Source organism: Callospermophilus lateralis, chromosome 10 (assembly GCF_048772815.1).
Source record: "Callospermophilus lateralis isolate mCalLat2 chromosome 10, mCalLat2.hap1, whole genome shotgun sequence".
NCBI classification, from domain to species: Eukaryota; Metazoa; Chordata; class Mammalia; order Rodentia; family Sciuridae; genus Callospermophilus; species Callospermophilus lateralis.
In genome coordinates, this window is record NC_135314.1 from 70,595,622 (window position 1) to 70,602,705 (window position 7,084).

Consider the following 7,084-nt stretch of genomic DNA (forward strand, 5'->3'; position numbering starts at 1 on the left):
ACTCTCATAGAGACCACAACTCCATTCATGCTGCCTGGCTGCATCTTGGCTTTATTTTCAGGCAGACTGCCTCCATGTGGTGTTAATGGGATGGTGAAAGCTCCAGACTTGTCAGGTCCTTAAAAATTATGATCTCACAGAGGGAGAGAACCATCTCCTCTTCAGCAGGGAAGGAGTTTGTCTGACTGTCTTTGCTTAGGTAAATCACTGTGTGGAAAAGGTGGATGTTTTTATGATACAGTCAGAGTCATGTGGTGAACTGTTAAATTCACTGCCCTCCTAGAATAGCTTTGACCTGAGGAGAAACAATTCTCAGATGGTGATTAAAACAGAAGCTGAAGGACTTTGTGATAAATGGAGGTTAAATAAAAATTAAAGGATACCATTGTTTTGGACTAAGCTCCTACTCTTAGCCCCAACAGACCAGGCTAAAAATCAAAATGGAGTCACTCAAGTTCCACATCACCAAAAAGAAACTAAGTTGTTTTCTGACCTTCTGGGAAATCAGGAGACAGAGATAGCAACAAAATTTCCCAAGGAGTTTGGTTTCCATCACCATTACATCACTCCTGCACACACAGAGGGGGTTGTCTAATGTGCTAATGTGATTCTTAGCAGTTAGCCTGGTTCCAGGACCTGCTGAGAGGGAAGCAATGGCCCACAGAACATCTGGTCCATTCTCCATGGTCTCAGGGTTGCTGGGCTCTTGAGTTCTAGTAGCTCAGTCTGTCTCTAATGCCTTGTCAGAAGTGCTTTAGTTTCCTTCTGTTTTATCTGGCTTTTTACTTTTTCTTGAGGGAAGGTTTCTGACAGTAACTCAATTTTAGCTACATGCAAGAAGCTTTAACACACCCACATGTGGAATTATATTACCTATTTCTTATTTGTTTATTTTCTATCCCCTTCTTTAGGAATGTTAGCTCTACAAAATCAGATTACCTTGACTTATTCTTTAATATATCCCATTGCCTTGAAAAGCACATAGCAACTGGTAGAGATTCAATAAAATTAAATAAATGGATTAATTCAGACAGTCAAAAAATAATATCAAAATACTTAAAAAAAATGTTTTCCATCTAGATGCCTGTAGACTTTTATCTAGTAATTTCCATGCCTACTCATATTTCTATTATATTTTCTCAGTATTTTGTTCTTTGCATACATGGGTTTATTAATGCATTGGTATGTCTTTAGCCTTATCAGAAGGACATGCATTAATATTTTTTTGTGTTTAAAAATTGTTACTTTTTTCTGGGACCAAATTAAGATGTAAATAAACAGATTATTTTATCCACAGTCTGTTTCTTTCAAGTTGAAGTGTCCTTTCTTCTCTTTACAATGTTTCTGACTTCTTCCTTTGATCAAAACTTGTACTTATCTGGGATCTACTTAAACAGTCACCTCTTATAGGAATTCTCCTCAGAGTTTTTCCTGGTGACTCAGTTTTAATCTCAGTTTTCACAGCTCTGTGCAGGTTCTTATGACCTTGCCTTTTAGTTGTCTGTTTACATGTCTAGGTTCCCATCTGATTACTGACCCCTTTCCACATATGTTTCATATCCTTAGTACTTAGCACATGGTCAGGCACATAGATGTATCTTTGAAAACATTGAATGGATATTTAATTAATCTTAGAATGTTATATAGTCTAGGAGTGTGTAAATTTTAAAGACACCAACAAAATTAAACTGTCTTGATTTTGGAATTTTAGTGAACAAGTGAACAGTCGTCGAATGCATATAGAAGCTATTGGGACACAGGAAGGCCTCCTTCTGAACCACTGGAATCTACACTGTTTATACCTGAGCTTACTTACTTAAAAGCTTTTTCCATCACTGATGTCCTTGGAATCAGCCTTAACTTCCAGAGGTGTATAACTTCCAGATGGTGTAACTTCAAAATAACCAGCAAGTCCTTCTTCCCCTAAATCTCCTGTATTTGTGTTTGAAGTTCTACAGATTTATTACTTTTTTTTAAAGCTCTGTTCATGCTGTAGACTAATCTTTAAACAAATACTTTTATGTAGGGGTATATATCAATTCATTAACCAGATCATTTCTTTTCATGGTAGAAGGAATATTGTTAGGTGAGAGTTGCATACCAGGGAAGGATTAACATACCAGAAAAGGCAGAACCAGAACCTAATTGCCAGGATGGTAACTGTGAACATGAAAGAAAAAAGGAGGTCACTGACCACTTTGTTAAAGATTTGATCTTCCCTTGAGATGCTATTTTTTATTTTATTGTTCTAACCTGCCCCTGCCTCAAGGTAGTGCAAGTGGAATATTTGTGTGCATGTGGGTATGTGTTCTATTATCTTTATGTATATTTTATTGTGGTTAGAATGGGGGAAAGTTGGGGCTTCCAAAAAGCATATGAAGGCTATGTAGTATAAAAACATACTTATGAAGATGCAAATATCACAATATTTTGTTTCTGACTTAACTATTCATATCATATATGAATATGTATTTTATCCCTTTCTTGCTCTAATACCACAAAATAGTAAGAATTATAACAGCTTTAATGCAAATCATTACTTATTTTTATACAGGTTGACTCTTCTTTATCTGCATTGCTATGACCAGAAATGTTTCAGATTTTTTTCTTCTGATTTTGTGGTATTTGCATATACTTATTGAGATATTTGGAGGATGGGACCCAAGTCTAAATACAAAATTCATTTATGTTTCATACATGCCTTTTAGATAATTCTGTATATTTGGGGGATATTTTGACCCAGACCTATTATATGGGGCCAGGTGGGAATTTTCTACTAGAGGCATCATATTGTTACAAAAATGTTTCAGGTCTTGGAACATTTAGGATTTTTTATTTTTAGATGAGCAGTGCTCAACCTGTTTTAGTTTTCTTTGCATAGGTTAATGGCAATTTAAGTGTCTTGGATCACAAGTATTTTAATTTGGAATGATGTAGCTGTATATGTGCAAAATAATATGCTTTTGTAAACAGATTGCTGTCTTTTACAACAGTATATAATGAATGTAGCCAGAGGTAAAAGAGTGGTGATTGTAGATCTAGTTAAGAGGGTCACAACCAAAGTTAATGTCTACAATCATTTTCTCTGTATGTACTTGGAATATGGAAATATGTATTCCACATATATGATATGATTAAATAACACTGTGAAAATATCCATAGATTTGCATTGAAGAGTGTGTCTAAAAGTGGAACAAGCCACCTGTAAGAAGTAAGTAGAAAGGGCCTTTTGTCAGTTCCCTCTCCCTACCCGGAAATACTGTGTGGAACTTGAATTCACTCCCATTCTTACCCAGTCTCTTTGCTTTACTGGTGCAGCACTAGGTAATTCATAGTCTTCACCTGTAGAAAGCAGAAAGTACATTTAAAGCACAGATTCCAGACTTTGACTCCTCTTAATGGTATAATCTGGAGTAAAATACCTAATCCTCAGATTCTGTATACTGGTCTTCAAAGTGTAAAATTTTAAAATGATACCTACCTATAAGATTGTAGTGAGTGTTAAATTAGGTAATACACACAAGGCATGATGCTAGCAGACACCAAAAGTTTAATAAATTGTACTTGCTATTATTGTATGGTTAATGGAGTAGTGTCCCCTGCTCCTCACTTTTTCTGCAAAGGGAAGAGAATTGCTACTCTACTCTCCTAGAGAAAAACTGGTAGGTTAGGGAGAGAAATTCTCTTTCTGCTCACTCCTATTCATAGGTGGATGAGGGGATAATTTTATTAGGAACTGTCAATTCTTAATATGTGCAGCTCAGCTCCTTCTCACTTCTCAGATCAGGTTTTCCCACAGGATATTCAATCTGGCGTTCTTTCTTCCAAACCTTTATCTGTGGATGAGACTTGTTCTTGTCTAGCTATCCCAACATCTAATTTATGGTAAAGTGTAAATAAGCCTATTTTAACAATAAATTTCTATATTTTGCAATAGTCTTCATTGGCATCATGATGATTTTATCTCCATATTTCTTTATTCTCCTTTTGTTTTGAAGTTAAATAATGTTCAAAAGAGCTATTTATTTGCCCTCTGACTCTCCCAAGTTTTTATTTTCTAAAAGCACAGCTGTGTTCTTTGATGCTATTAACTGCAGTTATCACCACAAAATTTCTTTACCTTTTGAGCCTTTCATCTTTTCCTCCATCTGCTGCTTGACCTTTGCCAGGAAATGGCCATTGCCCCTGTTGGAGAACTTCTATGAATGCCTTTGGCCCTGATTCTATCATAGTTGCCAGGCTGACGTGAAAGATGCTTCTGTCTTAGACAATTTTCCACTACCCCCTCCACTGGACCAAGTCATGGGCATCTCCAGTAACCAGCACCAGAGCAGACCCCTCAGGTAGCACTTGCCTTTGAGATATTCTGCCTCCTTTCCTGGCTGACCCCTACTGTGGTCTGTGTATATTTTATTTCCTGGGGCAATAAACCTCACAATTTTCCATGTACTAGCCTGAAGGCTCAACTGTCATCTATCCCTCAAGACTTGGGTGTATGGGCTAAAGCCTGGTACCCATGACGTTTTCTGGTCTCTTTTCTCCCTGGCTGATATCCTAGCCACTCTCTCTCTCTCTCCATTTCAAGTAAATCAATTTAGTTTACTGTCATTACTACCCTTATCAATATATTCTCTGTAGCGCCTTTCTACTTAAGAAATAGAATCCTCCAGTCCAAGACTCCTGGGTGGGCCCTGGGAGTGCTCCTCTGCAACATAAAGGGGATTCTTTTCCAAACTGTCAAGATATGTGCTGTCTACTTTACCCACACTGTGAGAATGGTTACTTTCCCATTCCTATATACATTTCTTCTGATTGGACACACACATTTCATTTTAGTCAGCTTTTTTAGTGCGGTCACTAAAAGGATTGACAAGCACAGTTATAGATGAGGAAAAGTTTATCTCAGGGCACACAGTTTGAAAGATCTTAGTCCATAGAAGGATGGTTCCATTCCTTGGAGCTCAAGGTGAGGAAGAATATCATGGTGAAAGGTTGTGGTGGAGGAAACCAGATCACAAGATGATCAGAAGCAGAAAGAGAGGTTCCATTCTTGAGATAGAAAATATGTCCTCTATAGCTTTGCCCCGAATTAACCACTTCCTCCAGGCACACCCCAGTTACCACCTAGTTAATCCCATTAGGGACCAATTCACTGATAAGGTTAAGAATATAATCCAATCATTTCTCCTCCTCACCTACTTGAATTGTCTCTTGTGTGGGCTTCTGGGGGACACCATATCTAAACCATAACAGATTTCTTTCTTTATTGAGTATGCACATTTAATCCTTCCCATTTTAGGGATCCTCTCCCTTTGAGCTGTAGCTGTTGAGATGAATATCTGTTGAGATGATTGTAGGTCCAAAGCAGAAGCATATTGCCAGTCAGGGAGGGATTTTTAGCACAGGACCTTGGTACACCTTATCTTAGATATGCTTTGCCAAAAATTATGGCTGATTTGCCTTATTTTTCTCTACTCTCAATTAGAAAAGAAGAAAGGGTAAAATTGAGACCTATAGTGGGATCAGTATGGAGTTGAACCTCTCGCAAATGACACTATATACTTATGAACATCCATCGTCTGGGGTTATTTGTGTATCAAGTTACACTTAATTACACATGTATGTGTGCATGTATATACATAGTAAATGAGTCATTTTTTGAAAATAGCAGATAACCAAAAATTTATAGTCTATAATGGTTTGCTGATGTGTGGAGATAATTTTGGTCAAGTGAAATATATCTATATGTGCTCTTCTGAGATCCTATGTTTATTTCTTTTCTAAAATTTCTTATATCAAATGTTTTTTTTAAAAAAAGTCTTTCCATACTAGTTGATTATAAAAATAAGGAGATGGGGCTGGGTTTGAGGCTCAGTGAGAGCACTTGCCTAACAAACGTTAGACACTAGGTTCGATCCTCAGCACCTCATAAGTATACAAATAAATGAATAAAATAAAGATATTGTGTCCACCTACAACTAAAAAAATATTTTAAAAAATAAGGAGAATTGATGATGTCTGGGGCTAGAAGTTCCTATTTCTTTTTGTTGCCATTCATTTATTTTTACACTCCAACTTCTGTGGACATCGTTTCATTGGTCTATTTCCCTGAACTTTCTTGCACACCAGGCTCTTTCTTCTCATGCAGTTCTCTCATTACTACTGGGGAAATAAAGATCAAGATATGATTCTGAACATGTCACATTTTCCTGTTTTCAAACTCCTGCTGATTCCTAATTTCCTACAGAATAAATTTCCTCCTCTTTATGTTCATATAAAACAGGGCCTTTCAGTACTTAATGAGGCAGAACATCATGGTGAAAGAGTGTGGCAGAGGAAACCAGGATGAGGTAGGATGATCTACCCAAGTTAAAATCCTAGGCTGCAGCTTGTTTTTCTGTTTCTTTTTGACTGCCTGACTGGAAGGCCCACTCATGTTTTGTTGCTCATACTTTCTGTGTTGCCTTAAGCTTTGACAACTCTACCATTAGTCAACACCAATGAGTTTTTTTTTGAACCCAAGCAATTCTTTTGTATAAAGGAACAAGTTAATAAACACATTAAACCATCCCATTAAGGGAATAAGAAAATAAAATTGAGTTAGAGAAAGAGAGCAATTAAGGGGGACTCTCCAATGAAAGTTTAGTTTTTCAGCAAAACAGTATAAAAACAGAGAGAGAGAGAGAGAGAGAGAGAGAGAGAGAGAGAGAGAGAGAGAACCTGCAAGCCACCCACTATACCTGCTTAGGGACCCCTGCAGGCTGAAGGAGTTTTTTTTTTTGTTTGCTCCTATTAAACCAGTTGCTGAATTCTCACCCTCCTTAGTCTGCAAACTTCATTCTTGCAGTGTGTGAAACAAGAGCCCTCCAGCTCTCACAGTCCTCTCTGTTACACTAGTAGGAAGCTCTGGCCTTCCATTTTGCAGCACCACTTTCTCATCTCCTCCCCACCCCTTCCTGATCCTTTCTCCCCTGGGGGCCCAGGATGTTGAGAGCCACAGCCGAAGGGGCTCCAGCAAACTTTCAGACTGCCAGCTGATGATTGGCTCACAGTGGCTCCAGCAACACCTAGCTGATTGGCTCCT